A 25,016-nucleotide genomic window follows, 5' to 3' on the forward strand; every position below is an offset into this window, starting at 1 on the left:
TGGTTGCTTTTGGAAGGGGCGGGGATCGGAAAGTCCAGAAACTCGGGTGTTCCCCGATTTCCGAGAAACACCACATAACGTATATATACGTACCTATAGGTACCCAATAACAAATCAGATTACTTAAGTAGGGTTACATACTACAGCAAAAACCATATGGGTTTTTGACGAATACGTTTCAAGCGTTATGAGATTTTACGAGTGATTTATACTTCAATCATTTTTGCCCGTGTATTTTAAGATATTATGTTATTTCCAATTTTTCTTCATATGTATAATACAAACACAAAAAATATTTCAAGTTCTATTCAAGTGGTTTTTAATTTAAAATTGAATGCATTATATAGAATAGCTATAAAATATAAAATGTGTGCCACGGTGGTGAAACTAAGAATTCGATTATCCGGAGTAGTCAAGTAAATAGTATCTTTTTTAACTAATTTTTTTTTTTTGAAGAAGAAGAAAATGTACACAGATCTTAATTTCCCGTATCGGAATAAATAATTATACCAGATTATGAGAATACCTAACGTGGCCAAATTGTTATTGCGATAATTTCAAATAAAATAAAGTATTAATATGCTCAAGATTCAACCTTAGATCCTACTGCATGTTATTTTGCATTAATTATTTAAGTGTATTTTAAAAACGTTATCAGACCTAGGAAGTTGCCTATCTCTGAAGTTAGAGACACAAAACTATTGATAGTAATAATATAGTTCACAGTAGTTTGTTTAGTTATTTAATATTATAAACTCAGTGATGATTATTATTACTATTATCATCCAAAGGCATAGCCAACAATTTGAACAAAAGGTTGAAAGGATAATTTAATCAAATAGGCAGGTAGGTAATTACCAAATTCAATAAAAATAAGAGAATACATTTGCGTTTATAATAGATATGCATGAAAAAACGGATACGGTTTAAAACGAACAACTTAAAAACTTTAAAAGTAATACTAATGAAGTTTTATAGTTATCGCTAATAACTACAATGTTTATAAATATATATATATATATATCACAACATAATAATACAAAATAAGAAAAGCTATAATTGCCCCACTTACAATTAACTTTCCTAAAGTTCAATCCAATTTATAGTTTTATTTTTATTAAATAATATAATTATTATTTCCACTGATTGTTCGTGTAACTTTGATATTATGCATTATCAAGTACCTATACCAACTTAAAACAGTATTCGCACGGCGTTTTATCGGTTTTTGTGCTAGTGCCTATCCATGTGTAGCTATTAAAATAATTATTACTGTTTTTGTACAAATAATCAGTTAATTGAACATTATACAAGAGCGTATACATAAATAGTGGTTTTATATTGTTCCAAAAATAATAAACTGCGTTGAACCAGATTCAATAAGAAAACAGGAACTAAAGACCGCATTCTACTGACCTAATAGACGCTTGCGGACATAATAAAAAATATGAAAATAAAACGGTTTTCAAATATGGCCTAACTCTATGTAAATAATTGTATTGTAAAAACGATTGATAAATAGTAATAACGACGCTAGAAAATATAATTGAAAAGTTTCACGTCGTATAGTATATAATTACCAAACTTTCAGTCAAACAAAATCGTAAGATTATTTCAAAATTGAAACAGATACCTTGAACAATGAATATTATGTGTGACAATGTCATTGTTTGGCAAATAATTTTAACTGTTAGTTCATAAGATTTATCTATAGTTACGCACCGGTTGGACTACCGAAATGATTTAAGTCGTCCGGTGCATAAAATGATACTCTAAATATGAGCTATTTTTATCGTGTACACCCAGAAAATTAAAATCATTTAAATTTTCTAAAATATATTCGCGACGCCGTCCAGAGTATACTACGCTTCTGAATGTCTAAACCATAAATACCCAATCTGTTTTACGCAAGCGGCGCACTTGCCCTTTTACTACACTTTCATGGCGCACATAAAGCCAAGCCATATAAATCCAAAACATAAACAATTATCTTTGCATATTTACGTATACATTTATAATATTTTAATTTGTTATCACTAGAAGCTTGTACATAGGTTACTCATAGCAAGACGAAAATTGCACGGTGCACTTGAAGAATTTTACACCACAGTGGTTGTGAATACCTGCAGGTCTTAACCATCGAAACCGAAGCGTCTGTTAATATTGTTTGTTCGAGGTCGGCCCCAGATTCATAAGTTATTATATTATTATCAGCACTCATTTGTGTTTAAAAAACGTCGATCTGAAAATATTTTTAAATTTTTGTGCGTAGTGGTATCCGACATACGTGTACAAATGCCTGTGTGAATAACAAGCAATATTTGACGATATCAATTTTACTATAAAAAATTAATATTTTATTTTTCTGTGATAGTCAAACGCGTATTATAGTGCAAAAACTTAGGGTATACACAATACACGTCTTACGTTGATTTTATTTTAACCAACGTTTATTTATATTATATCAACCGTGTGTGAAATCAGAAGTGCTGAAACCCATTAAATATATTATTTTTATTATTATATTATAATATAATATAGTGACTGACGACGTAATTGATTGTAATAGAATATATTTTCTAAATGTAATAATATACCTGTATAATACTAATATATATATACCTATATATATTTACTTAACCTAAACAACTTAAAGGTATTAGTACGCGTTCACACGATGTATATATTTTTTTATCCATTCATCAAATCTGGGTATTTATTTTCTCGCATTCGTGTGCTTTTAAAATAAATATGAGACTACGATTATTCATGAAGGTTGTATATATTGTGCATATATACAACATTTATCAGTATTATTCGACTATTATTGCAGAATAACATATTCGTGTGCATTAAAAAAAAAAAAAAAAAAAAACTAAACAATCAATGATATTGGAAAATGTTTAAGGTAAACAAAAAAAAAAATCGTCGAAGATTGCACGTCGCATTTTTTTCCGACAAATACAATTCTAAATGGAAATAAAAGAAATTAGCATATTGCATACATTTAAATAACAAATGTAATGTATTTGAATTTATCATCTGAATGTGCTCCTCACCGCGTCTGCGTGTAACAGTCGTGACATATTTAATTTACCAAAATATTTATATTATAATACACGGATATACGAATCGAAGAACCATAACCGATTCAATTTCATAAAACTACAGCAGCTGTGATCATAATAAATCTGACCTGAAAATATTCGAAAACATTCGACTTACATTGTACACACACGCCTAATACATATTATGTTGTTACACTGCTGCAATAATATTGTTATTGTGTCTGTGAGATCTGATCAGTAAAATACAGTCTGCAAACAACAGACTTATATATAAATCGATACGAATCGCAACGCGGGTAGCAGTGTGTTTACTGTCGTTAATAATGTTTGGATGCAGTGCAGAGGTCGTTTTCTCTGATTTTTACCCGAGTATATGATTCCTATCGATTCTATTTTATACACAGCCACCGTAATTAATAAACCTGATTGGAACATCTTCGAAACCATTTTTTAATTTTTTTTACATCATATGACTTACATCAAAACTTATACAATCACTAGTTGACAACAAGCACAATGATGAGCAGAAACAGCAAGAAAGAAATAACACGTCATATGAGAAGCTTACATACATATCTTTACATTCCTGAAATAGGGCGTCGTATAATATTTTTGCATTATTGTGTGATGAGTTGTGAACTTTAAAAGACAAACGGCAAACAGCAGACTTATTATAAATATAAACCAACTGCAATGTGCAGCGTGTTCACAGACGTCGATAATATTTGCAGGATATACTCGGAGTCCTTTTTTTTTTTTAACTGTTTTGCACGCGCGTTAACTTAAAACCAAAATCGGACGGTATCACCGTGTACCTATATACCTAGGTATTAACTGCACGCGTGCATAAGCATATTTAGGTACCCAAGTGCGTATATATTAAGTATTCATCTACATGATAATGGGTGCTCACAAGAGTGTGAAACTCCGTACTCGCGCATGTATCGTGCGAAGTTATCTCAAACGGGAGATCCTGATACAGTCTCCAAATGTGGGTTGGTGGGGATTGAAATTTTAGATTTTGCATTACTAAAAATATTTTAGTTCTGGGTCACTGATAACGTGGTCGGAGAATAGAAATACTTTTAATCCGTCCTCCCATATTCTTTCAAAAAAACAGAGGAAGCCACTGATAGATACGCGTGCTATTTTACTATACAAGTTCAGTGCTTGTGATGTGACCTGAAAATAGAATTTTACTTACCAAATGAATGAACGAGTCGCTTAAAATTTGAGTAATTTTATTTGTACCTAATCCACGGAATCCACGTTTAACGTGGGTTGATAATTTTAAATTACACGATAAAATGCAATACGTGCACGGCGTGATGTGATTAAAGTTACACTGCGATTTATCGTCCTAACCTGCGGTATGAACCACAGTCCCGAAAGGCATCTGATTAACATTTATATCGAACACACGTTTATATTATACATCATAATAATTTAAGCACACTATGTTAGGGTCCTCCAATAGTATAATCCCAAAACGGTATACTCTACAAGGCATGAACGATTTTTATTTTTATAATTTATTCATTTTTTTTTTTTTTTTTTTGTTAGTCTGTTTAAAACATCGTTAAATCGTCCTCGTCCGGTCCACGTCCTTCGATTTTTTTTCTCGCGTCAATTTCCCTACACGTATTAACATTATACAATATTACCTACGGGTTTTTACATTTGGTTTAACCACGACGGTGAGTCACGGATCGGATTCGATAGTGGGTGATTTAATATTATTATATTATAACATAAACACTATAATCTTCCTGGTTGTTACAAAAACAAACAAAAAATGTTGTTTTTAATATTATAATATGGGAAGAAATTATGATTGACATAAAATAATGGTCTACATAATTTGATGTTCATATTGTCATATTGTCATATTGATGACACACACACACACACACATATATTATCTCGTACACGTATACTATAATAATAATAACAATAATAATAATATGAAGGCGATAGGTATTGTATATAATACGTAACTGTACGTATACGAGGATGTCACCGAATTCTCGGCGGAGAATGTCGGCGTCGTTGTGCGTATTCAAAGTTAAAGTCATATTATTACGACCACGTGGGTTCATAATTCCTATGCCGCCACAGCATCCCTCTAAATATTAACGGCCGGTCGTTTCCGGACTAGACAATGAAAACATATATATATATATACATATATTGTAATAACGCGTAGTTGCATAATATTATATGGACATGATTATGTTATGTGCGAGCAACGTATGTCACACGGTGGCGGTAAAGACGACCTGTTGAACCACACGCGGCCAAAACCGTTTTAATTAAATGCGTGACGAAAATAACATAACATTAGGTACAAAATATTACTATCTATCATACTATGCATAATAATATACATTTTCCTTTACATGTACAAGGCACGGCCTGTGGGGATTGATATTTTTAATTTAAAAAATAAACAAATTAACGATAACCCTCATTTTCGGAGTGTGTGCAAACGACAATATAATGCTATTTATAAACTTAATATTACTATAATTATATATGCAACGAGTGCATCCGTGGGCACAACTGCAGTTATTTTTCGTTTTCGTATAATTGCATTATATTATTGCCACGCGTCCCTAATAATATTATATTTATCACAAACCAAAACCGTCGTCATTGCGTCATCGGCCAACTTCGATCAGTACCTATATCCGCATTCGTAATGGTCTTCGTCGCCGTCCGTTTGTGAAAACTAAAAATAAATTAGCCGACGGAACCCTTCTTTTGTATAAGCTGTGAAACTGTTAGTAATCAATGTGGTACAGGCACAACGTCATATTGTTATGCTGCATAAACGTGTGATGTTGAGTCGCACATCGCAAGGAGAGGAAACACAAAGTATTTTCGAGATTTGAATTATATTATAATAATTGCGTTGCCTTTGCCATAATTTTGTAGTCTACGTTTCCCAACGACTGAGTGCGAATGTAGATGGAGGGAGGGGTTAGTTCGGAGCCAGATCGATATAATGCAGTATATACGAAACAACACATGACATCAGCGCAAACAGTACGATCGGATGCCGCCACCACCACCGCCACTCTCCCGAACTTATATTATTATTTAGAAATTAAACACCTCAAAATACGCGTTATTATTTCGCCACTGCAGCTCCCTGCTCCGAAAGTCGAACTCTGCGTTAAAGTGTGCGCGGTAGGTATATGATATGTGTCTATAATATGTTTAGTCATAATATTATTATCTTTGAGCCATTCAGGGGTCGTTTTTCACAATAATTCGCAGTATCCACACAACTATTTAATAATTGCGTAATCGCGAGCGCTGCGAAACGAGTCGACTGTGAAATGTGGATACTGCAAAAGGTTTACCTTCAGACCACCTGTTTAAAGTTGTTGACGAGCCGGGCTCGAATAAGCACTTTGGAGAGTAAACTTCTTCACGCGTTCCTCTCAAGTATATAATATGTATACCCAATTTATTTAAACTGTATATTATACACCGCGGAAGGATGTTCATCAGAAAATCACTGCCCGCTAAGTCTTCGCGCATCGCGTTTCTGACGAAAAGTTATACCGCGCACTTTACCCACACCCCGACCTGCGACAACACGCCCGAACCGTTCACCGACCAGGTCCCTGTATTTTTCTCAACGATGTTTATTCAGTTTTATCGTTAAATCCTCACGGTTTTTACGACAGTAGCGCGTGACGACCAATCTACCGAGTAGATTTTTTTTAAACTCACATCAGACAAGTTAGATTCAAAAATCGTGTACTCACCCACCCCCTCCCATCCCTTCTTCTTCGAACTTATAGGTACGAGGAAATGTTTACATAGTTTCCGTCGATCCGTATATGATCACACTTGTTGCTGTACCTACTCGCGCCTTGTGAATTACCTAGCACAGATGACACAAATCGTGATAATTATTTCACGATCAGTGGCTTATAACTAGTGTCGCGGAGAAAGTGGTCGGGTTGGTGGAAAAAAATAATGCATCCGAAAAAAGGCCAATATCACTGCAGTGCAGAGGTGTAATGATAAGAGTGACGTCCATTCGATATTTTTAACACTCCCCTTACCCATGATCGAGCTTCCGAGATAGGACTAAACGCACACGGGGATCAAAACATCACGATCCGTCATCCGTGTTTATTTAAAGAGTGCATCACGATTCGGCGTAAACTAGGTAGGTACTGTCAAATCCTTCCCTCCCTTCGAGAATTAAGTCTTTTGACGATGTTTGCAACTCAATATGCAATCTTTGCGCGTCACAATATTTCAACGTAAAACACACATTCACGTTATATAGGTACATCATAAGTAGGATATACGTCCTATTATAATCGTGTTGACAAAAGTCGAGAAAAAATTCGTGTTTCGCAGTTTATTATGCGAGCGCACGCGTGTACATGTGGGTGTATATACATTAACGTGGAATGAAATGGGGGCGAATATCTCACCGTGTTAAATGCTGGGCCAGATCCTATTTGTGCAGGGATTATCGATATAAAGTCGTTGTACGAGTAACCCACTGCTAAAGTACTAAATGTCCCAGGTACTTAAGTCACCACTAGGCCCGGTACATCTTACATGTGTGTGCAACCCGGTTGGAAGGGGTAATAAGAATATAGTTACAATGAAAATTTAAGATTATGTAGATTTAATACGGCTTCGTTTTGTATTTTTTCCCCTCGCGCATATTCGTAATAATATTATTATTATTAGTAGTAGTAGTAGTATCTTAATTAACGCGTGTATCGATTATTAATAAGCTTATACACTAAATGCAATATTATTATGTAATATTTACGATCGTCGTGAAACCATAAAAATACGCACTTTGGTAATATATTATATCCGTTCATGTGAAATAATTATGTTCCTCGGTAATAAATTTACTCATTCCGTAATAATTATTGTTAAAAATATACTTGATAGTATAATGAAACTTTATCTGTTAAATAACTTTCCGACACCAGCACCACTCTGCAACGGCTTAAGTTTTGTATACATAAATTAAATGTGTACTCGTCCACACGAAATAAATTATAACTTTATGAAAACAATACAAATTATAATTTTTTCGTTTTAGACATACCAAAGTACCTATAACCTAAGAGTTTTTGTAAAGTAGTGTAACAAACTCAAAAAAACAAAATACATTCAAATTTCAAACATAATATATTATAATTTGTTTCAATTTGATTTTCCACACCATTATTTAAGTACAGATAATTTAGTGTATTGTACTCGCGATATTTTTCCAGTTTACAATATTTTACAAAGTAACTCAATTCTTCACAGTACAATAAGCTATGCTTTATGGATGATTTTTTGACTGTGTAATATTGCAAGGCAAGCTAAAACTTTACTATAATATGAACACAAATTACCTCATCAACCCGTAAGTAGTAATATTTTCAAGTTTTGGTTATTCGATCCACATGGATGTTTGAACTTTATTTATTTCTTTAATTTTATATTATTATTTAAATAAAATATTGTAGGCCACACTGAGTATTTCATGCTGTAACTATCAAAATTTGCTCTTTTGAATCGTGTGAGTCACACAGGTGTCTGGTAAATACCATTTATTCCACCAATCACGATAATATTCCTATAAGTTCATTATTAAAATCTTCAACTCACAACTCTCGACCTCGATATTTCTAAGGGTTCAGCTGAAGATTGGAGATATTCTGTTCGACGACGCATCACAAAAACAAAAAGATATACAAATATTTTTTTCAGACCTAAATAATAATCAGGAAAAACTAAGCACATCGTTCATTACAGTTATAGTTACAGAGTTATGAAAGTTAAATACCATGTAAAGCAAAGAGTGGTCTACCGCTGTGTGAAAATACTGTCAAACTATGTGCAGTATAATTCAAATTTCTTTAATCGTGCTTCCCGATGCATCATCAAATGTGGAAAAGAACACCTTTCAAACAATTGAACATTGTTGCAATGACAAAGAAGTCCAACCAAGATTGCTTTTGTGATGGTGCTCAGACATCCAACTTCGAAGAATATCCAAACTAGAAATATTTTATCAAGCACCAAAAAAATAATCATCCAAACTGCCATGATTTTATTCAAAAAAATACAGTTTCCTTTTTTCAGTCTTTCCTTTTCCGCCATACCGTACATCTCTGCCGCTTCCGACTCTGACTATATTTCTCAATAGTTCTAAAATTAAAACATCATTAACAACATTTTTCCCAATATTGCTAAATTAATTAACCCCTCTACCCCTCCTACCACTTCATGTCTCTTCTTACCGTTGCATTGCATATAAAATGTATCCCATAGCTTATAATTATTAATCTTTCTCAGGAAGTACTTTTAAGTTTTAATTATTAACATACCGTCTTTGGAATACGTCTTCATTATTAATCTTACACACCTTCTCAGAAATTTATTTATTTATTTATTCAAGTTTAAAATGGGCCAAATCCAATTACATAAATTATATAATAATAACAATCGTTAATGGAAAAAAAAAAAAAAAAAAAAAATGGAAAATAACGAAATAGGTACAATTTATAAATAGTTTATAATAAGGATAAACAAGTATAAAATTATAATACAATTTAAATTGTCTTCGATCATATTATATTATATTAATATATTGTTAATAAGTAAAAACCCAAGTCTATGATAATATCGCTAATGTATTGATTATTATTAACTAAACAAATTTAGTGCGTATTTCAATAAAGGAAAAAAAGTTAATAAAAACAAATTTGATATTTTTAATTATACTGAACAATTTAGTGTTATCATTATAATTTCTATATGATATACGATGGACATTTGTAATATGTTTACATATATACACGTTTATTATGTATATTTAACAAAACTTGAAATTGTGTGTACGAGTTAGTTTAAATATACGTATAATATAGTTTCAACTTATACGGAGGTCAACATGATTGATATAGAAATATATTTCGTATCACAACAGACTCTCATCATTTTTTTTTTTTTGTACAGAGCTGTGTTAAAAATTGAGAGCACTCGAAACTATTTTATTTTTTTATAGGTACCTACATAAGATATAAAAATAAAAAACCGGTAGGAAATTCATTTTACGGATAAAAAAGCGTATTACAAATTTTTTATATATTTTTTAATAATAGGTGCCTTTATGCTTCAAGTTGTGTCGTTTTTTTTTTTTCAATTATCGTACCTATCTATTATTCTTCTCCTGATGAAACGCAGTATAAGCGAGTCTTATTTAATTATAATCTTGAAGTACACCCATTCAATTTTTCTATTTTCATTTGATTAAAACTAGGTAATTTAAAACGGCACGTGACATTATGTATTCCGTGGACTCCGATGCTCTGGAGTAGGTATGTGTTTGTATTTCCATACTTGATTGTTCAATACAAATATAATGTTTTTCATCTACACATATATGGACAAGATATTACGCGCCTATATAAATTATATATTATACAAATGCACACGGTTAATCTCGTCAGACTCTGGTGGTTCTAATTTAATTATATTTAATACACCAACATAAATACGCTCGTATAATATTTAGTATGTTATACCTAGTACTTGAATTGTGAAACTGTTAGAAGGGGTATGAAAAAGTCTAAACGAAAAAAGTTATACCTGATTAATAATATTTAATCTTATTGAATTAAAATTTGAATATACTAATCATATCATAAGGGGGACGGCTATAATATGTCATAAGCACCAAAGGTACAAAAATGATCTATCATTTGTATCAAAATGTGTAGGACACGAGCACCAATCTAATATTGTATACCTATTATAACCAACATCATATGACATAAGCAACAATGGTTCTACACCTATTATTGATGCATATCATTCGCGCTAAACTTTATATTTTATATAAGTAGTTATTTAAACATTGTTATCTTATAAAAAGTTATATTATATTAAAAATAATGTTCAATAGTAAATTTTTAAAAATTATAATATACATGCAAATCAATATAAATTTAATAAATCGGTTGCGATTTTATAAAAAAAAAATGTCTTGAGTACCTAAATTATGATATACCTACATAATATGAACATCAATGTCAATTAAATAAATCGGTTAGTTATGAATTTAATATCTGTTATTTAATATCTATTCACCTTAACATACAGGTATATGATTTTGGCCCTTACGTACGATACGACTTTTTTTCTTATCTCATTTTTGCGCTTATGTCTTTCACCAAGGGGAACGATGAAATATTTTTTTTAAAGAAAGGGGACTCTGCTCCTCTTCTTCGCGTTGTCCCTCGATTATTCAAAAGACCGATTATAACCTATACGTACGATTACATTTAAATGATTGCTGATCATGAACAATTTTTTACATGATGCAGTGTACTGCTGCGATGGGCCATCTGATTGATTATAATATTATACATACATCCGAATTTATGGAAAGCTACATCTCCAAAATATCCACCCATTCGTTTCGCGAGCTCCCATAAACCACGTACGGCTGATTACAATTTTCAGACGTTCGGTGGATAGAGACCGTATAAATGTATAACAGAAAAATAAAATAATATGAGACATTTACCTGCTCCAAATAGCAGCGGCAGCAGCCATCGCTGTATTCAAATTTACGTGCATATTCACCATCTAATATATATATATATATATACATAAAAAGTTCTGTTTACGAAACCTTTTTCACTACCGCGTCTCCGTCTGTTGACATACTTGGTGCGCTGCCGTTTACACTCAATAATCTCACCCAGCGTGTTTGTGCACTCCATAGGTGTGCCTACACGTTAAAGTGTATACTACGATGTAATGCATTTGCATATCAGCTGGTTATTCGAGACGAAAAAAATAAATAAAAACTTTGTTGTAGGGTACCTACGCATATAAATATGGCCGGAAGGTAACGCCTCATGTACAACGTATATTGTACGTCATAGTGCATGTTATTTACAAAATAATATAATATGGCTCGCATAAAATGTTTTATATGTTTGTGTCGCCGAGTTTTTTTTCATGCCGATTCGCGTATGATGATTTATGTCCCACCGCTGAACAATATATAATGTAGTGTACGCACTTATTGTACATGATGATGCGCGTCATGTATCTGTCCGGTTACCGTGGTAGTGGTATGTACTTCGCTCGCGTGTTCGATCGGCCATGGCGGGCAAGGTGGTGCGAAGAAGTCGGTAATCGAGAGGTTATGGCCAAATGGTTAACCAAAACAGTGTCAGACACAATATTTTAATATTAATTAAGTAGGCACTTATGAGGGCGTTTATCGAGTTTTTGGTGGTCGAATAGAATATTATTGGTCTAGTATCTGAAATAAGTCTAATACACCGTGACACTGAATTTCTATATTATACTGTATCAACCTGTATTACGAGATTCGTTCTCTATGTGTACAGTTTTGTATCGGGATGCAATTGTAAAATCGTAGATCATAATACACTATAAACTACTGGTCTACAACTGCGTGATTTGTACAAAAGAGTGGGAAATGGAGTCATTCAACATGACAATCCTGATAAGCCTGCAGAGAGATAATGGTGAGCCATCTCGGTGTTAGATATTATTTTAGTATTAATTTAAAATATGACAGTAAATGTATTTATCGGGTTTTCAAAGGATGGACAGAATATTATTTGCCGCGCCGCTGAATTTCTATTATATTGTATATTGCGTTTACGACAATTGCTTAAGTAATGTATAATACGTCATATAATGATCAGTTCAACTACGATGCTCATTTCTCGTGTGTCTGGCACGCGAGGCCGTTAAAATATTGTGCATCGTAATGCCCTATAACTTACAGGTGCCGACGGCACGCGGCGGGAGAAAAGCGCTATACCAGTTTGAAGCGTGTGGTGGCGAGAGTGTGAGGGAAAAAGTGATAATGACCAATGGAACCAGTAATCGAAGGATGGCATAAATGTGCGGGCCAATGTTGGCCAATTGAGTGTTATTATAAATACCCAATATTTTGGCGATCGATGAAAAATAAAAATATGGCAGTAAACATATTCATCGGGTTTCCGGCGGATTCCTAATAGAATATTATTGGTCTAGCGTTCTAGCGCCACTGAAAACTTCACATTACCAACGAATGTTCAAGATACTGACATGATTTTATATTAAAGATTTGGTCGTTTGACATAATATCAACATTCAACCATTCTATGGCATTCAACCGAATCGAAGGGGCGTCTATTCTTATTATACCTATTATATTCACCTACCTGCAGGTAGGAAATTTGTGACCAATCGCTAAACGAAAATATAATAATAATAATGATATAATGATCTTATAGTTTAAGTCACGGTGCGCGTAAGAGGTTCGTTGACAGTGCGTGTATATAATATGTATATAGTCATATGTCGGGACACGTGAAGCCGTTATAATATTGTGTATCGTAATGCACTGTATCGTACAGCTGCCGACGGCACGCGGCGGGAGAAACGCGTCTTTAAGATGTATGGGTAGGCGCGTGTGTGGGTGGCGATAGAGGGGTGAGTTAGAACCGAGCACTTATAGATATACCTACGTGTGCGATTAACGAGCGACGAACGCGAATGGTCTTGTAATAATATATTATATCAACGTATTACAGTTTAATGCGCATACGAGACCATAAACTACAGTTAGTGGAGAAACTTTGTTAACTCGACGACGGGTGTGCTTTTATACATATATCTATACGATTGCGCGCGAGACACATCGAAGATCCGAAGTCACGCGAACTCTGTCCCCGCCGCCGCCATTAAGCCCGGGTCCGAGCTGTGAGCCCTCTTCGTCTCTCAAATGCACATTTTGGTCATGAACTATATATACCTATACTCATTCGTCTGAATGACACAAGTGTAACGGTAATTTGTAACGTACTATAGAGACGGACACGGAAAACCAATATTCTGTTGAGCGACGGTCACGTAGTCACATCACAGGTTATATCACCATATAAACAACATGGTAAGTTGATGATCATAGATCAAACAAAAACTGATGGTGAACTTGGGAATAGGACAATACCGACAATAGATCTTCAAATAACGGAAGGTATCTGATTGTTTACTGGCGACGCAGTAGGTCCAAAAGAAAGTAACCAAAATATTGTGGAAACAATTCACGAAAATATTGTACAAGCACATACTTATATTATATTCGATTTCAAACACAGAAACAAAACATAATCGTGAAATATGTTTAAGGCATATAGCGTTTACAACATAACCAACTCGTTAAATCATAGCGAATTTCTTTTTTAGTCACATTGATTTGAGAAGTACAGACATTTGTTTACATTTTGACGGTTTTCAGGAGATTTTCAAGGTTTTATTTAATTTGTAGTATAGGTTACAAAAGTTAAGATTTGAATCAACTTCATTACTTTACGACACGCACCTACCGAAGGATCTAACAATAAAAAAGTTACTATCATTCGTGGTTTTTTATATCACAGATTATAATAATAAATCATCAGGCGGTGCACTTCCTATTCAAGTTATTGTGAAACTCAAAAATGTAACGTGTCTAAACCTATCTCAAATCATTATCATCACCACTAATAATAATATTGTTGATTGTTAACCACGCACCACCAATGTTTAGTAATTGCGAAAAATATTTCCAACTTTTGTCATTTTATTTGATACAATAATAATTATTATTTTAAAGATGATGTACAATAATAATTAATTTCTGATATGCGTGATTCTACTGCATTGGTGTAAGTTCGAGTTACCAGTTAATGTTGAATCAAACCGTCTGATTTCATATAATCTTTGATCACATGCTGCACTGAATTTACCTGCGGAAATATTATTCAGATTTCAATCATACGAGTCGATATTGATACCATTCTTATCACCTGATATCATGGTCAATTTCCACTGTGTCGTAGACTTACAATCGTTTATTTATATCGTGCTCGACTTAGTTGTATTACAGTACCTAGATTTTGCGTGAGTTTCCTTCACGTTTATAATAATATTTAGGCATCTAAGACATTGAAAATATTCAACGAGACAAAAACATAACAGTTGTATAAAAAATACGGAGCAGATTATTGCAAATGAAAAGAAGTTTAAGATATTCGTTTTTTATCATATAATTAAGTTGATTATTCAAATTAGCGACAACACTTAGTCCTTTAACATAAGGCTAAACTAATAAAGCTACATGTACGGGAATACCGTAGATTTATGTTAATTCTGAAATCAAATTCATAATTGCATTTAAAACTTGTTTTAAACTCTTTTGTCAAACACTTCAAACAACTTAAGAAGAGATTTTGTAAAGAACAATATTCTAAGACGCATCATCAAACGTGAAAATATTTTTTTTACTAGATTATTATAATACTTTATAATTAAACGAGTTTGTAAATGCTATAATTTTTCTGTTAAGGCATTTCAGTTTTCAGTTTTTACATTAATTATGATTAATTATTTATCGCAGTTCTCACTGTTTTATGGACACAAGTCATTATTTTGAGATAATTATAATAGAATTCGTATTTTAATATATTTTTGTTAACGATTGTATTCTATAAGTCTACAAAAAAATACTAATGCTGTTTTAAAACAATAATTATTTAGATCTAAAGATAATGTGTGAAATTTAGGGACAAACGATATTATCTAAATTTAAACAATAATATTCTAGGTTTAAATAATAGTTATAAAGTTAAAAATATTACAACATATTATTTTTATTTTTATTACATAATTATTTTCCTATATTATCTGACATTTAATCGTTCAATAGATTGGTCCCTAACTAAATACTATTAACGTCTGAATATTTGAAGTCCAGAGTGAAGAGGTAAAAAGGCGCATGTCAGTGATAAGACATCTCTATTCTCGTTCAGTCTCACTATTAAATCAATTATGAATTAATCTGCTCAACTGGAATAAATAATTTATATTCCCACTAATAATAAACGTAGATATTAAAATGTATCATTAATAGTATGCATAATGATTTCGATAGTTATTTCCATTTTTGAATTTATGTGCAAATACATAAACAAACCAATGACTATAGAATCAAAATTATTCAGATCTACGAAAAATATTTATAAATTTAAAACCTTACATTTTCGTTATATATTACCTACACCGTAATTGGTGACATGATTTATGCAACAACATTTATGTAGGTAAAAAATGAATGATGTTTATAGTTATTATATTACTAGAAAAAAAATAAAATGTATAACCTTTAATAATATTCACAATATTCATGTTCCCATATTATTTTAAGCCAGTAATTTTAATTTTAATTTTAATGGTTAATTTTTAGTTTTTTAACTCATTCAATTGGTATAATAACCAACTTTCAGTAATTATGAAGGTAGGTAAGCCCGAACAAAAGTGTGTTTCCAAATTAACGATCTTAATTTCAAAGTTTATTACCATAAAAATAAAAATTACACAACGCATATGCAACTAAAAATAAAATAAAAATAAAAATGAATTCTATAGAACATTTTTAAATGAAAATTTAATGATATAACGTTACGCCGATTTTTAATTTTGTGATATAAATATTAAAAATCATGAATACTTAAGTTATGTTTTTTAATTAAAATAAATATTGATAAATATTATCACATCATCATCTATTATTTTATTTTCATCTATCATCGGTATTTATTTTTCTTCTTTAATGATATGTATATTATAGTAATAATTCTTCGTTAGCTGTTAGCACGTCGCATACTAATTTTAATTTATTGAATATTTTATAATATTAAATTGATGACAAATAAATAATAAATGAATGCATGAATGGGTAGTCAATGTAATAATCACCGTTTGAACACATAATATCTAAAAATATATAAAATAGCAACTTAGTATATAACTGCATACAAAATTCATCAACTTTACTTTCGTACTATATCGTTAAGACATGAGTCAATGTCGACCTTATCAAATTAACATAAAATACATTTAATTGTATATTTTTATAAACAGCGATAAATAAGCGCAATATATCATAAAACTCGTCATAGTGTAAAGTCTAGGTGGTAATAGCGAGTATGACCGAATATGCATGGATCGGTTTTTTTTTTTCATTTTTTCCTAACTATGTCAAGAACGTTGTTCAGAATACGCTTAACCGTAACTCAATAGACTGACAAGTGAAAGCAGCACAAACAGTACTTTATGCAAATGAATTAAGATTTTTGAAGAGAACAATGTTTCTATGCGAGAAAAAGATAATAATAATATAAACTCGTAATTCACTGGGTAACTCAATATTATTTTTATTTTTCTCTGGGAAACAACTGTACACTTAAGTGAGTTGAAAGTCGTTTTAGTACGTTGAACCAACCTCGAGGGCCCGCAAGCATACAAAGTGTCATTCTTGATGTCACAAAAGACAAAATACACTATTATTGCCACGGTACGGGAAAACGGACATAATTTTTTTTCATAATTTCCTTGCTCAAAAAAAAGTAAAGCCCGTTTAAACCGTGACTCAAGTAAGTAACTTGCTACTGTCAAATCCACGCAGATTTGACATGCCTACGAGACCGATCAAAGTTTCACAACACAGCTGAGGGTATTTTTTCCTTTATGAAAGTCCGAAGTTTCGAAAAAGTTACACCGAGCTTACAGTAACAACTTGGGAGAGGGTGAAAATAAATTACACCCATTCCTTGTTCTACATTAATAATACCTTACTCGTGTGACCCATCGTAATATGCTTGCTTATAATAGTATTTTCTTAGAATTTCAAAAATTGCACAAAAAAGTTTTTCCACTGTCATTGTGTATTATTTAAAACAAAATAATCATTAAGTATCATTCAAAATAATATGTTTCAGTTCCGTGTTTTATTTATTTTACTTTTTTTTTTTTATGAAAACTTTGTTAGAATATCAATTGTGTATAATAATTACCATTATAGGCAATATATTCTTTAGTTTCAGGGGTAAAAAAAAATTTCTTCCGGTCAATAGTTGAAAAAATTATGTAAAAGTCAGTAGAGGTATAATATGTAGTTGATCTGCTGCAGGTACACATGACCCGTCTGTTATTTTTAGTTATTATTATAGTTTTTTTATTTATTGATTTTTTGTATTTCATATTTTGATTAATGAAATATTGAAGTGGTATGCGCACACGCATGGTTTACTATACTCTGACAATAATAAAAAAAAAATATATATCCTACGCAGATGAGTACAGTTTTGTTGTGCGAAGTTATATGATTATAAATCTCCTATGGATTCTAAAAACATAAAATATTGACGTTATCAGTGAGTTATATGTATAGTTGAAATTGTTTTTTCCCGCGTTCCACCAAATATTTATTTACATCTATCCAAATATCTAAGCGTACCTATAGCGAAGCACAAAATATTTCATAATAATTATTGTAGGTATATACGAATACAATATAAGATATAATATTATGACACTTTTAAAACGATTCCATATAGACTATAAATATAAATACGCAAATAATGTTAAAATATATTGTGACTTTCATTTATGACGTCATAATAATATTTTAGTATTAATTCAAGAGATTAAAAATTCACATACACACTATCTGTGTGACCACAAAGTATAGCATGGAACATGAAAAACATTTTTGGCATTTGTCTAGCACTAACTTATCCTAAATCGTTTCCGAAACACGAAACGTGACCTATATCCTTTTGGTATATCACACCTACCAAAATATTAAAATTATTTATGAAAATTATTATTTCATTCCTGGGATACAAAAATATTACACAAATAATATATTATTTGTATACGCATAAAACTAATTGTTTCAATAGTACGTAAAATGATTTTAATTCCAAACTATAATTGTTCAAATTTAACTTAAACCTTGATTTTGAAAATATGTATGAGAAATACGTCAAACATTAAAATGAGTTAAACGAAGTAATTCGAATGTCTGTAAAACTGTTGTATTTAAATTAATTTTTAGAGTTAAATCTCGATTAGTATGTACCACAATAAAAAATTGTAATAAATTGCTTGTAATATAATTTAATAATTCTCGAAACGATTCCTTTTAAGTTTTCTGTAGACCTAAGCTTTGAAATGATTAAGTAATTTTAAATAAAATCTTAAAACTGCTACAATAAAAATTGTTTATAATATAAACAATATTTTTGAAATATTAGTATTATTATTGATATATAGGGATGTTACAAATAACGAAACCGGTGACCAAAAATTTTGAATGAAATTGAGTTCTGAGGCAAAACTATATATGCCTTTTCGTACTCTGTTAGGTACGATAATTTTCAACAAACCAATATCTAATGGGTTTTGTGGTTACCGATAGTAAGGTACAATTCATATATATATGGAAATCGAAACTTGAAAAATAAATAATAATGGCTTTTTCTTATTTAATACATTAAAATATTTCAGCGTATCACATAATATTAAAAGTGAGAACAATAATTATAAAATTTAAAAAAATATTATGCCATGTTATAGTTATGCCACAAGTCATTTCCGAGTCGCAATTGATTAAGTAAAAATATTTTTAAATAATATAATGACGAAACGAAACGAAACGAAAAGAAATAAGATATTATATTAATACCTAGATGATATCAGTACATAGTTGTGTGTGAATTTTATTGAAAGACACTGGCTTGATTATGGCAATAAGCAATTATTTATTATTATTTATCATAGCTTTTCAATGTAGAGTTTTGAATATTAGTTTGAAATATCATTATTCAATAAATTTATAACACCTAAGCAAGGCTATAAAATAAAACAAAATAAAATTACATTGTATTCAAAAGATTGAACGTCTTCACATAAGGATCATTAAATATAAACTGAAAATAATTATTTATAGATCAATATTTTCTTCTGCATATTGTTTTCCGCGAAATAATGTTTTTTTTTTTTTTTTGTTTATTGATTTTAACATTTTAATAAGAAGCAAATTGTATACTATTGTCCTAGATTTTTTAACGTTTTCGTGTGTAATTATCGATTCTAGGGTAAATATCTTTTTTTTTTGTTTATTAGACATTCTCCACGTTGTCAAAATACTCCAATATTTCATAAAAAAAATATACATGGATAGAGAATTTTATCAACATACCGCCAAAAAGTTATTTTCCGAATTCCATATTTTCATCAAATGCCAGAAAAACTAAAAACATATTAAAAAAATAGACGCCAGAGAGGTTTCAACAAATTCGGTTTAAGTTTTTTTCTTATTAAATATTTTGTTGCGATTCAGAGAATATTGTAGATATTTGAGATTCTATAAACATCTGATTAACACTAAATACCAAAATCCGGCTGACAACTGGAATCGCTTATCGAATGTGGTGATACATTATTGCATTCAAAATTTCAAACGTATTATAAATACATCAGTAAACTAGGCAAAGGTAAGCTAAGCAATTTGTGTGCTCGATACCCAGCTTATATGTCTCCTTAACAGATTTTCCAATTTAAAAATGCAAATATTTTCTGTAAAACATTGTAACTTACGTGTAATTGCTGATTTTTTTCTTTAACGTATAAAATTTAAATTAACTTATTGTGTTTTCAGATATTTTTTAGATACAAATATATCAATTATAAATAAAATACCATTTGTTATGTTATGTGGTTAGAGTAATGAAAATCCCATTATTATAATCACTTAAAATTAGTAAATACTCATGAGATAAGTATTATATATATAATATATAATAATGTATATAATACATACACTTTTATGTGTGTGTTTGTAATTTTGTATGCGTTTGCGTTTGTATAGTATTTAATAAAAAGCCATTAGCGACACAATCAATTTAATCTCTATGGTGGCTAGAAAAATAAATATGAAATATGTTCAAATACATTTTTTTATTTATTTCATGAAAAGAAAACGAATATATATTTTTCATGGCAGCACATTTTTTTGTTTCGTTTCTTTTTATTATAATAAAATAATAAACTTTTTACTAATTTTTTATTCTATATATCAGTAATACATTATCATGGAACATAATATTATATTATATTATTCATGTAATTGCTCGAATAAAAATTGATTTTTAGGATCAACTTTATGGTAACTAGTGAGAAAAACTGTATAATAATATAACACTTAATAAAACATACATTTATTGTTCAATTCACACTCATATTCTCAGATATTGTTTGTACGATGTAGATGCAAATTTAAATAATGAAAACATGCGGTTTTAAAAGATGAATTTCTATAATAAAACGCAATTTAGTACTAATTGCTTATGGGTTTGCCTTTTAGCTATAAGTGTTCAATGAGCAGAAGGTAAAAATCAAACATTGTGTTGTGCAGGTCACGCTCTATCAATGTGACACAACCATTAAGAATTTATAACAAGAATATTAATTTTAATAGATTTCTGCATAAATCATTACTGAGACAATATGCATTACTAATGTAAACCGTTAATATTTGTATACATTTTTTATTGAAATAACTTGTAAAACTTTTTTTTTTTTGATTATTCTTACACAATCTTATTTTCATTTATAATTGTTATAGTATTTATTTTATATTATGAACGAATATTTTGAGTTTAAAGTAGCTGTCACTATTTAATATCAAAAAGAATCTTATCATGTAATAAACTATCTATTTTATCAATAAACTTTAATTATCTCTTCGTATGAACCGCAGACAACTTATATATATAAAACTCAGATATATTTTAATAAAAATAATTAACTAATTTTTAATTTAAAAGTGTATGTCACTTTACTGTACCTTCAATAGGTTACAAGCCGGTCATTTTAATGAATGATATTAAATTTTAATTCAATGATATATCATTGTATACGGATAACGATTCTGAGCGGAGATAGTTTGTCAGTCTAGTTTATTTTATACTTTATTAACTATATTGTTATTGTTTCAAAAAAAGTAAATGTGTTATGAATACCTAACTATAAATAACTAGTATATAGTAGGTACCGGATATAATATAGTGTATGATTAAACAATGATGTTTGTAAAACAATTAGGATTAAGAAATAAAGATGTTATTATAGTTTAGCATAAATAAAGTACAATCCCAAATCTGCAAGTATGCACTAATTATATAGGAGGGATTGTCCTACTTAAATTTAGATATAAGGTACGATAAGATGATATGTAAGGGGGTTGTTGGAAATGGACAGCACGGAGTGTCTATACCTATTCGATTAATAAAAATAACTGATAACTTATTTAGTTCGTGTTTGTTATTTTAAATATATACTTGAGTTCAAAACTCTACGAGTACGAGGCTACGGTCAACCGACTTGTAACAAATGTAGATATCTATAAAATTCCAAATTAATCAAATCAGATTCTTAGATTTCACTCTGGCATTCATAGAATAAGCAATGCACTATAACATTTTAATATAAGTCATTAAAGACATTAACTATTACAATAAAGTTAGAATATAAAGTGTACTCTAAAAATATATATATATATGTATATAAAAAAATATTAAGCAATGTGGTTTTTGATATTGAAAATGTGGAAACGTGATAGGCTTAAGTTGTTGGAAAATAACATGACAACGTGACAAGAGTGTGATAATGTGACCCAACTGTTTTTCTCCACTGAATTATATTGACAATCTTTGTATTTCCGTTAATGTTGTTTTTGTAAAAAAAAAGTCACGACATGAAAAAAACTATTGTCACGGCCAACCGTTATGCGTGTTTTAATAGTCCTAAAGATCGTAATAAGACTATTAAAAACTGTGATATTTTTTTTCCAGTTCAGTTAATTCAGTCAATAGTTTTTATTTAAAAAAATTTAACTCATTATGGTATTTACAACAGCTAATGATGGTAATAACAATGTTTATAAATGTACAGGTTTATTCATCATTATCGTATGCGTATTTTAATGTGTTTGCTTTAAAGATGTGATTTTTTTTTTGTTTTTTGTTAAGGAATAAATTTCAATTATTAAATTATTTTTTCAAATATTGAAGATACAACGAGATATATTATATTGTATCAATGTTGTACCTTATCACGTTATGTATAGTATACCAATGATAAGTATTAAGTAAATCATACATTTATAAACAAAACAAAAATTGGTAGGTATAGTACTGCTTTGACCCACGTACGATAAAATAATAACGATTTTCGAGTGAAAAATTAAGGTACGGAACTTAATACAATTACTTTGCTGGGTACTATAATTTAATAAACATTGTTTTTATAAACACCAACTATTGTTACAAGTGTATAAAACAAATGTATGTATGCGTAGTGGCGTACTATATACGCGTAGATTATTACATACAAAAGAAAGAAATCTCTTACTTACACAATTATTATAATTATATATAACGTACACAAGTATGTAGATAGTGAACTTGGTACTTTAACAACATTACGATTGTTATTGTTTACGAGTTGCTAAGATCCTTAAGTCTTCTATTCTATTGTCACAATATGTGATTGTACACGTTGGGTTAAATTATTTCATAGGATGACAAAATATTATTTAAATATTATAGCACTTAAAAATATGTGATGCTTATATATTGTTTTCACTACGGTATACGTGAGCGACGCAACGCTAGTAGTGATGGTTGTTTTCCTAACAAAATGATTTTAAACCGAAGTAAACTATGCCAAAATTCCATGTGAATGTTTACTGTTTAGACGAATAATTACAGTCCGGAGAAACATGACAATATGATAAGAATACTATGTACCTGTATGCGTGATCGACGGTACGCGCTGATTCTTGATATAATTATTTAAAACAAAAAATTTGTCCTACGAATTTGGTGAAAAAAATATTATTAACATTAAATGGTAAGTGCATATTATATTGATATTTAGCACACTCTTACAAATGGAAGCCCAATTATTGTGATCACAGAATCGTTGTGACAGACGTTTAGAATTTCTAAAAAATTCGATCGATGATCAAAACTGTGATCCGAGTTATTTTCAAATAATTTTACGAGTTAATAATAATAATACCGACACTACTTGGTGGAAATTTAAGGTCGTACAATGAGTTTAACCAACTGACAAATGTTGGCCCGGCGTGTCGTGTAGGCAATTTAGCTACGCTGGTGCATAGGTAACAAAAAAACGTCGGACGGAACTCGCTCGACGCGTGATCTACAACATGTCGATGCCACGGTCGTAGTAATCAAAATGCAAAACACGCTACATTTTTCGACCGAACTAAAACCGATATCGATAACCTTAGGCATATGAGACGTGTTGGTAACGGCTTACCTGATGTCTGAGTGATATGACCGTCCAATAATACCGTCGAAAAAAAAAAAAAACTGAAAACGATCGACGTCTCCGAAACGAACCGCAACGCACACGCGTACCGACGGCACTGGAGCTAGTTAGATTTTCACGATGTCTCTCGACCGACACTCTCTTAACACTGTTTATACGAAATATTAATTATTATTATTATTGTTATACAACTGTCTTCGTCCTTGACGCGAGACTCTCAAGGGTGATCACGACAAATTAATACGGATGACAATAGTTTAATAATATGCCGAAACGAAATAAAAACACGAAATCGCGTGAACGTAAATGCCGCAAATCGTAGGGCGGCGATAACGACGGACGGCACACCGAACGGCGGTCATCAGCAGTCGTCTAGCATACCCGGCAAACTGATGGTGGTGGTGGGCGGAAAACGGTCGCGGAGAGCGGCGCGTTGCGGCGGCGGCGGTCTCGCAGGGGTGGCCACGGCGGATAGAGAGCGCGCCCGAGTTGTGCTCGTGTCGTATAATATTATAACGACGATAATAGTAATCGCACACGAAATATAACTCACGAGTCTTGGTGACGACAGCCGACCACCGCCGTCTGGACGACGACGTATGCACACGGTTTGGACACAGCGTTTTCGCTGTTAATTATTATTATTTTGATTTTTACGTACGCGTGGTCGATGGT

At 31.1% G+C, this 25,016-nt stretch overlaps 1 protein-coding gene across 11 annotated transcripts in view; it reads right to left on the reverse strand.

The window, feature by feature from the left end:
• kek2 (leucine-rich repeat, immunoglobulin-like domain-containing kekkon 2 protein) overlaps positions 1-24,719 on the reverse strand; it is a 325,751-nt gene extending 301,032 nt beyond the window's left edge. For all 11 annotated transcript variants that reach the window (XR_016191396.1, XM_015517998.2, XM_089225645.1 and 8 more), the window contains exon 1: positions 24,330-24,719. The gene's annotated coding sequence lies outside the window, so the exon portion shown is untranslated. The remainder of the gene's footprint in view (positions 1-24,329) is intronic.
• Positions 24,720-25,016: the final 297 nt, after the last annotated feature.

Source organism: Diuraphis noxia, unplaced genomic scaffold, assembly GCF_037042655.1.
Source record: "Diuraphis noxia isolate RWA-SAM2 unplaced genomic scaffold, SU_Dnox_SAM2 contig0004, whole genome shotgun sequence".
Lineage (NCBI taxonomy): Eukaryota > Metazoa > Arthropoda > Insecta > Hemiptera > Aphididae > Diuraphis > Diuraphis noxia.